Raw genomic sequence first — 6,896 nt, 5'->3', positions numbered from 1 at the left:
TCAAAGGTGCGCAATGCTGGTGCGAACCCGGGAGCGCTCCGATGTGTGCTCCAAGGTGCGGCGTGCACGAAGTCCGAGCCCGGTTTGCCCCGGGTGCGCACCTCGCGTGCACCTTCGCCGGGGTGAGCACCTTGGCTGGGTTGCGCGCCCTGGTGCGTACCAAGGAGCGCTCTGAAGTGTGCTCCAAGGTGCGGCGTGCACGAAGTCGGAGCCCGGTTTGCCCCGGGTGTGCACCTCGGGTGCGCACCTCGCGTGCACCTTCGCTGCGGTGGGCACCTTGGCTGGGTTGCGCGCCTTGGTGGGCACCATGCAGTGCACGAAGTCGGAGCCCGGTTTGCCCCGGGCGCGCACCTCCGCCAGGGTGGGCACCTTGGTGCGCACAACTTGCCTGGGCTGCGCATCAGGAAGGGCTCAAGATGGCACCCGCGTTCCGTTTTTTTCACTATCTTTCAGAACGGAAATTTTAAAATATCGTTTTTTTTTGCCTTTTCTGGAAATTAGTGAAGGCAGCGCATCAAAGGTGCGCAACGCTGGTGCGAACCTGGGAGCGCTCCGATGTGTGCTCCAAGGTGCGGCGTGCACGAAGTCGGAGCCCGGTTTGCCTCGGGTGCGCCCTGGTGGGCACCATGGTGCGCACCAAGGAGCGCTCCGAAGTGTGCTCCAAGGTGCGGCCTGCACGAAGTCGGAGCCCGGTTTGCCCCGGGTGTGCACCTCGGGTGGGCACCTTGGTGCGCATGCCTTGCCTGGGCTGCGCACCAGGGCGGGCTCAAGATGGCACCCGCGTTCCTTTTTTTTCACTATCTTTCAAAACGGAAATTTTAAAATCTCATTTTTTTTTGCCTTTTTCTGGAAATTAGTGAAGGCAGCGCATCAAAGGTGCGCACCTCGCTGCCCACCACGGTGCGCAACGCCGGTGGGCACCCGGGAGTGCTTCGAAGTGTGCTCCAAGGTGCTGCGTGCACGTTGTCGGAGCCCGGTTTGCCCCGGGTGCGCACCTCGCGTGCACCTTCGTCGGGGTGGGCACCTTGGCTTGGTTTGCCCCGGCTGCGCTCCGAAGCGGGGTTATTGGAGCGCCGCCTCTTTTTTTGTCGGAGCGTTTGGTGGGGTTTCTCGCATTGGCTCTTCCGAGGCCCGGTTGCCACCCTGGCGCGCACGAAGTCGGAAGTAGGGTTAATTGCCCGGGTGCGCACCTTTGCCAGGGTGGCACCTTACCTGGGCTGCGCACCAGGGCGGGCTCAAGATGGCACGCGCGTTCCGTTTTTTTCACTATCTTTCAAAACGGAAATTTTAAAATCTCCTTTTTTTTTTGCCTTTTCTGGAAATTAGTGAAGGCAGCGCATCAAAGGTGCGCACCTCGCTGCCCACCTTGGTGTGCTCTGAGGTGCGCACCCGGGAGCGCTACGAAGTGTGCTCCAAGGTGCGGCGTGCACGTTGTCGGAGCCCGGTTTGCCCCGGGTGCGCACCTCGCCTGCACCTTGGCCGGGGTGGGCACCTTGGCTGGGTTTGCCCAGGGTGCGCTCCGAAGCGGGGTTACTGGAGCGCCCCCTCTTTTTTTGTCAGAGAGTTTGGTGGGGTTTCTCGCATTGGCTCTTCCCAGGCCCGGTTGTTGGGTGCGCTCCCACCCTGGCGCGCGCGAAGTTGGAAGTTGGGTTAATTGCCCGGGCGCGCACCTTCGCCAGGGTGGGCACCTTGGTGCGCAAACCTTGGCTGGGCTGCGCACCAGGGCGGGCTCAAGATGGCACCAGCATTCCCTTTTTCTCACTATCTTTCAAAACGGAAATTTTAAAATCTCGTTTTTTTTTTGCCTTTTATGGAAATTAGTGAAGGCATCGCATCAAAGGTGCGCACCTCGCTGCCCACCTTGGTGTGCTCCGAGGTGCCCACCACGGTGCGCAATGCCGGTGCGAACCCGGGAGCGCCCCGATGTGTGCTCCAAGGTGCGGCGTGCACGAAGTCGGACCCCGGTTTGCCCCGGGTGCGCACCTCGCGTGCACCTTGGTGCGCACACCTTGGCTGGGTTGCGCGGCCTGGTGGGCACCATGGTGCGCACCAAGGAGCGCTCCGAAGTGTGCTCCAAGGTGCGGCGTGCACGAAGTCGGAGCCCGGTTTGCCCCGGGTGCGCACCTTCGCCGCGGTGGGCACCATGGCGTGCACGAAGTCGGAGCCCGGTTTGCCCCGGGTGCGCACCTCGCGTGCACCTTCGCCGGGGTGGGCACCTCGGCTGGGTTGCGCGCCCTGGTGCGCACCAAGGAGCGCTCTGAAGTGTGCTCCAAGGTGCGGCGTGCACGAAGTCGGAGCCCGGTTTGCCCCGGGTGTGCACCTCGGGTGCGCACCTCGCGTGCACCTTCGCTGCGGTGGGCACCTTGGCTGGGTTGCGCGCCTTGGTGGGCACCATGCAGTGCACGAAGTCGGAGCCCGGATTGCCCCGGGCGCGCACCTCCGCCAGGGTGGGCACCTTGGTGCGCACAACTTGCCTGGGCTGCGCACCAGGAAGGGCTCAAGATGGCACCCGCGTTCCGTTTTTTTCACTATCTTTCAGAACGGAAATTTTAAAATCTCGTTTTTTTTTGCCTTTTCTGGAAATTAGTGAAGGCAGCGCATCAAAGGTGCGCAACGCTGGTGCGAACCTGGGAGCGCTCCGATGTGTGCTCCAAGGTGCGGCGTGCACGAAGTCGGACCCCGGTTTGCCCCGGGTGCGCACCTCGCGTGCACCTTGGTGCGCACACCTTGGCTGGGTTGCGCGCCCTGGTGGGCACCATGGTGCGCACCAAGGAGCGCTCCGAAGTGTGCTCCAAGGTGCGGCGTGCACGAAGTCGGAGCCCGGTTTGCCCCGGGTGCGCACCTCGCGTGCACCTTCGCCGCGGTGGGCACCATGGCGTGCACGAAGTCGGAGCCCGGTTTGCCCCGGGTGCGCACCTCGCGTGCACCTTCGCCGGGGTGGGCACCTTGGTGTGCAGACCTTGGCTGGGTTGCGCGCCCTGGTGGGCACCATGGTGCGCACCAAGGAGCGCTCCGAAGTGTGCTCCAAGGTGCGGCCTGCACGAAGTCGGAGCCCGGTTTGCCCCGGGTGTGCACCTCGGGTGGGCACCTTGGTGCGCATGCCTTGCCTGGGCTGCGCACCAGGGCGGGCTCAAGATGGCACCCGCGTTCCTTTTTTTTCACTATCTTTCAAAACGGAAATTTTAAAATCTCATTTTTTTTTGCCTTTTTCTGGAAATTAGTGAAGGCAGCGCATCAAAGGTGCGCACCTCGCTGCCCACCACGGTGCGCAACGCCGGTGGGCACCCGGGAGTGCTTCGAAGTGTGCTCCAAGGTGCTGCGTGCACGTTGTCGGAGCCCGGTTTGCCCCGGGTGCGCACCTCGCGTGCACCTTCGTCGGGGTGGGCACCTTGGCTGGGTTTGCCCCGGCTGCGCTCCGAAGCGGGGTTATTGGAGCGCCGCCTCTTTTTTTGTCGGAGCGTTTGGTGGGGTTTCTCGCATTGGCTCTTCCGAGGCCCGGTTGCCACCCTGGCGCGCACGAAGTCGGAAGTAGGGTTAATTGCCCGGGTGCGCACCTTTGCCAGGGTGGGCACCTTACCTGGGCTGCGCACCAGGGCGGGCTCAAGATGGCACGCGCGTTCCGTTTTTTTCACTATCTTTCAAAACGGAAATTTTAAAATCTCCTTTTTTTTTTGCCTTTTCTGGAAATTAGTGAAGGCAGCGCATCAAAGGTGCGCACCTCGCTGCCCACCTTGGTGTGCTCTGAGGTGCGCACCCGGGAGCGCTACGAAGTGTGCTCCAAGGTGCGGCGTGCACGTTGTCGGAGCCCGGTTTGCCCCGGGTGCGCACCTCGCCTGCACCTTGGCCGGGGTGGGCACCTTGGCTGGGTTTGCCCAGGGTGCGCTCCGAAGCGGGGTTACTGGAGCGCCCCCTCTTTTTTTGTCAGAGCGTTTGGTGGGGTTTCTCGCATTGGCTCTTCCCAGGCCCGGTTGTTGGGTGCGCTCCCACCCTGGCGCGCGCGAAGTTGGAAGTTGGATTAATTGCCCGGGCGCGCACCTTCGCCAGGGTGGGCACCTTGGTGCGCACACCTTGGCTGGGCTGCGCACCAGGGCGGGCTCAAGATGGCACCAGCATTCCCTTTTTCTCACTATCTTTCAAAACGGAAATTTTAAAATCTCGTTTTTTTTTTGCCTTTTATGGAAATTAGTGAAGGCATCGCATCAAAGGTGCGCACCTCGCTGCCCACCTTGGTGTGCTCCGAGGTGCCCACCACGGTGCGCAACGCCGGTGCGAACCCGGGAGCGCCCCGATGTGTGCTCCAAGGTGCGGCGTGCACGAAGTCGGACCCCGGTTTGCCCCGGGTGCGCACCTCGCGTGCACCTTGGTGCGCACACCTTGGCTGGGTTGCGCGGCCTGGTGGGCACCATGGTGCGCACCAAGGAGCGCTCCGAAGTGTGCTCCAAGGTGCGGCGTGCACGAAGTCGGAGCCCGGTTTGCCCCGGGTACGCACCTCGCGTGCACCTTCGCCGGGGTGGGCACCTCGGCTGGGTTGCGCGCCCTGGTGCGCACCAAGGAGCGCTCCGAAGTGTGCTCCAAGGTGCGGCGTGCACGAAGTCGGAGCCCGGTTTGCCCCGGGTGCGCACCTTCGCCGCGGTGCGCACCATGGCGTGCACGAAGTCGGAGCCCGGTTTGCCCCGGGTGCGCACCTCGCGTGCACCTTCGGCGGGGTTGCGCGCCCTGGTGGGCACCATGGTGCGCACCAAGGAGCGCTCCGAAGTGTGCTCCAAGGTGCGGCGTGCACGAAGTCGGAGCCCGGTTTGCCCCGGGTGCGCACCTCGCGTGCACCTTCGGCGGGGTTGCGCGCCCTGGTGGGCACCATGGTGCGCACCAAGGAGCGCTCCGAAGTGTGCTCCAAGGTGCGGCGTGCACGAAGTCGGAGCCCGGTTTGCCCCGGGTGCGCACCTCGCGTGCACCTTCGCCGCGGTGGGCACCATGGCGTGCACGAAGTCGGAGCCCGGTTTGCCCCGGGTGCGCACCTCGCGTGCACCTTCGCCGGGGTGGGCACCTCGGCTGGGTTGCGCGCCCTGGTGCGCACCAAGGAGCGCTCCGAAGTGTGCTCCAAGGTGCGGCGTGCACGAAGTCGGAGCCCGGTTTGCCCCGGGTGCGCACCTCGCGTGCACCTTCGCCAGGGTGGGCACCTCGGTGCGCACACCTTCTCAATGTTTTCTTGCCTTTTCTGGAAATTGGTGAAGGCAGCGCATCAAAGGTGCGCACCTCGGTGTGCTCCGAGGTGCGAACCCGAGAGCGCTCCGAGGTGCCCACGAAGTCGAAAGTCGGGTTAATTGCATTGTTTTCCCCGGGTGCGCTCCGAGGTGCGCAACATCGGCGCGCACCAAGGAGGGCTCCGAAGTGTGCTCCAAGGTGCGCACGATGGCGTGCACCTCTGGTGCGCACGATTCGGAGCTCGGTTTGACCGGGGTGCGCACACCTTGGCTGGGTTGCGCACCTTTTGTGCGCTCCAAGGTGCGCACGAAGTCGGAGCTCGGTTTGCCCCGGGTGCGCACCTTCGCCAGGGTGCGCACCTTGATGCGCACGCCTTGGCTGGGCTGCGCACCTTGGTGGGCGCCATGGTGCGCACCTTTCGTGCGCTCCAAGGTGCGCACGAAGTCGGAGCTCGGTTTGCCCCGGGTGCGCACCTTGGTGGGCGCCATGGTGCACTCCGAGGTGCCCAAGATTGGTGCGCACCAAGGAGCGCTCCGAAGTGCGCTCCAAGGTGCGCGCGAAGTCGAAAGTTGGGTTAATTGTCCGGTTTGCCTCGGGTGCGCACCTTGCGTGCACCTTCGCCAGGGTGGGCGCCTTGGTGCGCACACCTTGGCTGGGCTGCGCACACCTTGGCACCCGCGTTTCCTTCATTTTAAATTTTTTTTTTTTACAATCTCTCAAGTGGGAAATTCTATAATCTCAACTTTTTTTGCCTTTTCAGGAAACTTTTGAATGGAGCGCATCATTGGTGCGCTCCGAAGTGTGCTCCAAAGCTCTCTCCAGCTGCGTGCACCTGCCCCGGCCGCGCACCCGGCCCCGCCCAGCTTCGCTCACCTGTCCCGGGCGTCTGGTGCGGAACCTTAGAGTAAGAAACATCACCGTGCACCTTGGCCAACGTGCGCGACTCGACCGAGCGCGCACTGGCCGAGGTGCACACCGATTTCACCTGGGTGCGCGCGCAGCACCTCGGGCGCACCGGGGTGCGCGCACAACGCCCGGGTTGCACCGTGGCCTGTGTGCTCGGGGCGCCTCGGGTGCGCGCTCGGTGTCGCCCCCGCGCGCGCGGTAGTGCGGGCAGCGCACCCCGGCCCGGCCCGGCCCCGACGAGAACGCAAACGGGCAAAAGGTTTATTCAAATAGCATTGCGATGCCCGGCGAAAAACTAAAAAAGGGTGCAACACCGGGACTTCCCGGGAGGTCACCCATCCCAGTACTACTCCGGCCCAAGCGCGCTTAACTGCGGAGTTCTGATGGGATCCGGTGCACTAACGCTGGTATGATCGCACCCGTTATGAGCTTGTCGCAGTGTGTACTTAGCAAACCGCGACCCACGTGCGAATCCACCCCGGCCACCCACCCCCGTCGAGGTGCACACCCTCCCTCGCGAAGTGCGCCCCGTTCGCCAAGTGTGAGCCCTGCCCGGGTGCGCGCACCTTGCTAGGGCGTCGGGTGTGCACCCGGCCCGGCCTACGTGCGTGCACCTGTAGGGGGCGTCGTGTGCGTGCAGTGTCCCGTCTGCAACGCGGTGCCCACACACCACCTCGGGCGCAACGACCTGCGCTCACATGTGGGCCGAGTGCACCTTGGTGCATGTTCGGGGCGCCTCGGGTGCACGCTCGATCTTGCCCCGGTGCACCAAGGCGCTCGGTTTGCCC

At 63.9% G+C, this 6,896-nt stretch overlaps 1 non-coding gene across 1 annotated transcript; it reads right to left on the bottom strand.

The window, feature by feature from the left end:
* Positions 1-6,410: 6,410 nt before the first annotated feature.
* On the bottom strand, positions 6,411-6,529 carry LOC131868898 (5S ribosomal RNA). Its single transcript, XR_009367299.1, has one exon. It is a non-coding gene; the product is annotated as a 5S ribosomal RNA (ribosomal RNA).
* Between the last annotated feature and the right edge of the window lie 367 nt (positions 6,530-6,896).

The sequence above is a fragment of the Cryptomeria japonica genome, unplaced genomic scaffold (genome assembly GCF_030272615.1).
Source record: "Cryptomeria japonica unplaced genomic scaffold, Sugi_1.0 HiC_scaffold_224, whole genome shotgun sequence".
NCBI classification, from domain to species: Eukaryota; Viridiplantae; Streptophyta; class Pinopsida; order Cupressales; family Cupressaceae; genus Cryptomeria; species Cryptomeria japonica.
Note: the sequence above shows the minus strand (reverse complement) of the source record. Positions and strands in the feature narration are given on the sequence as shown.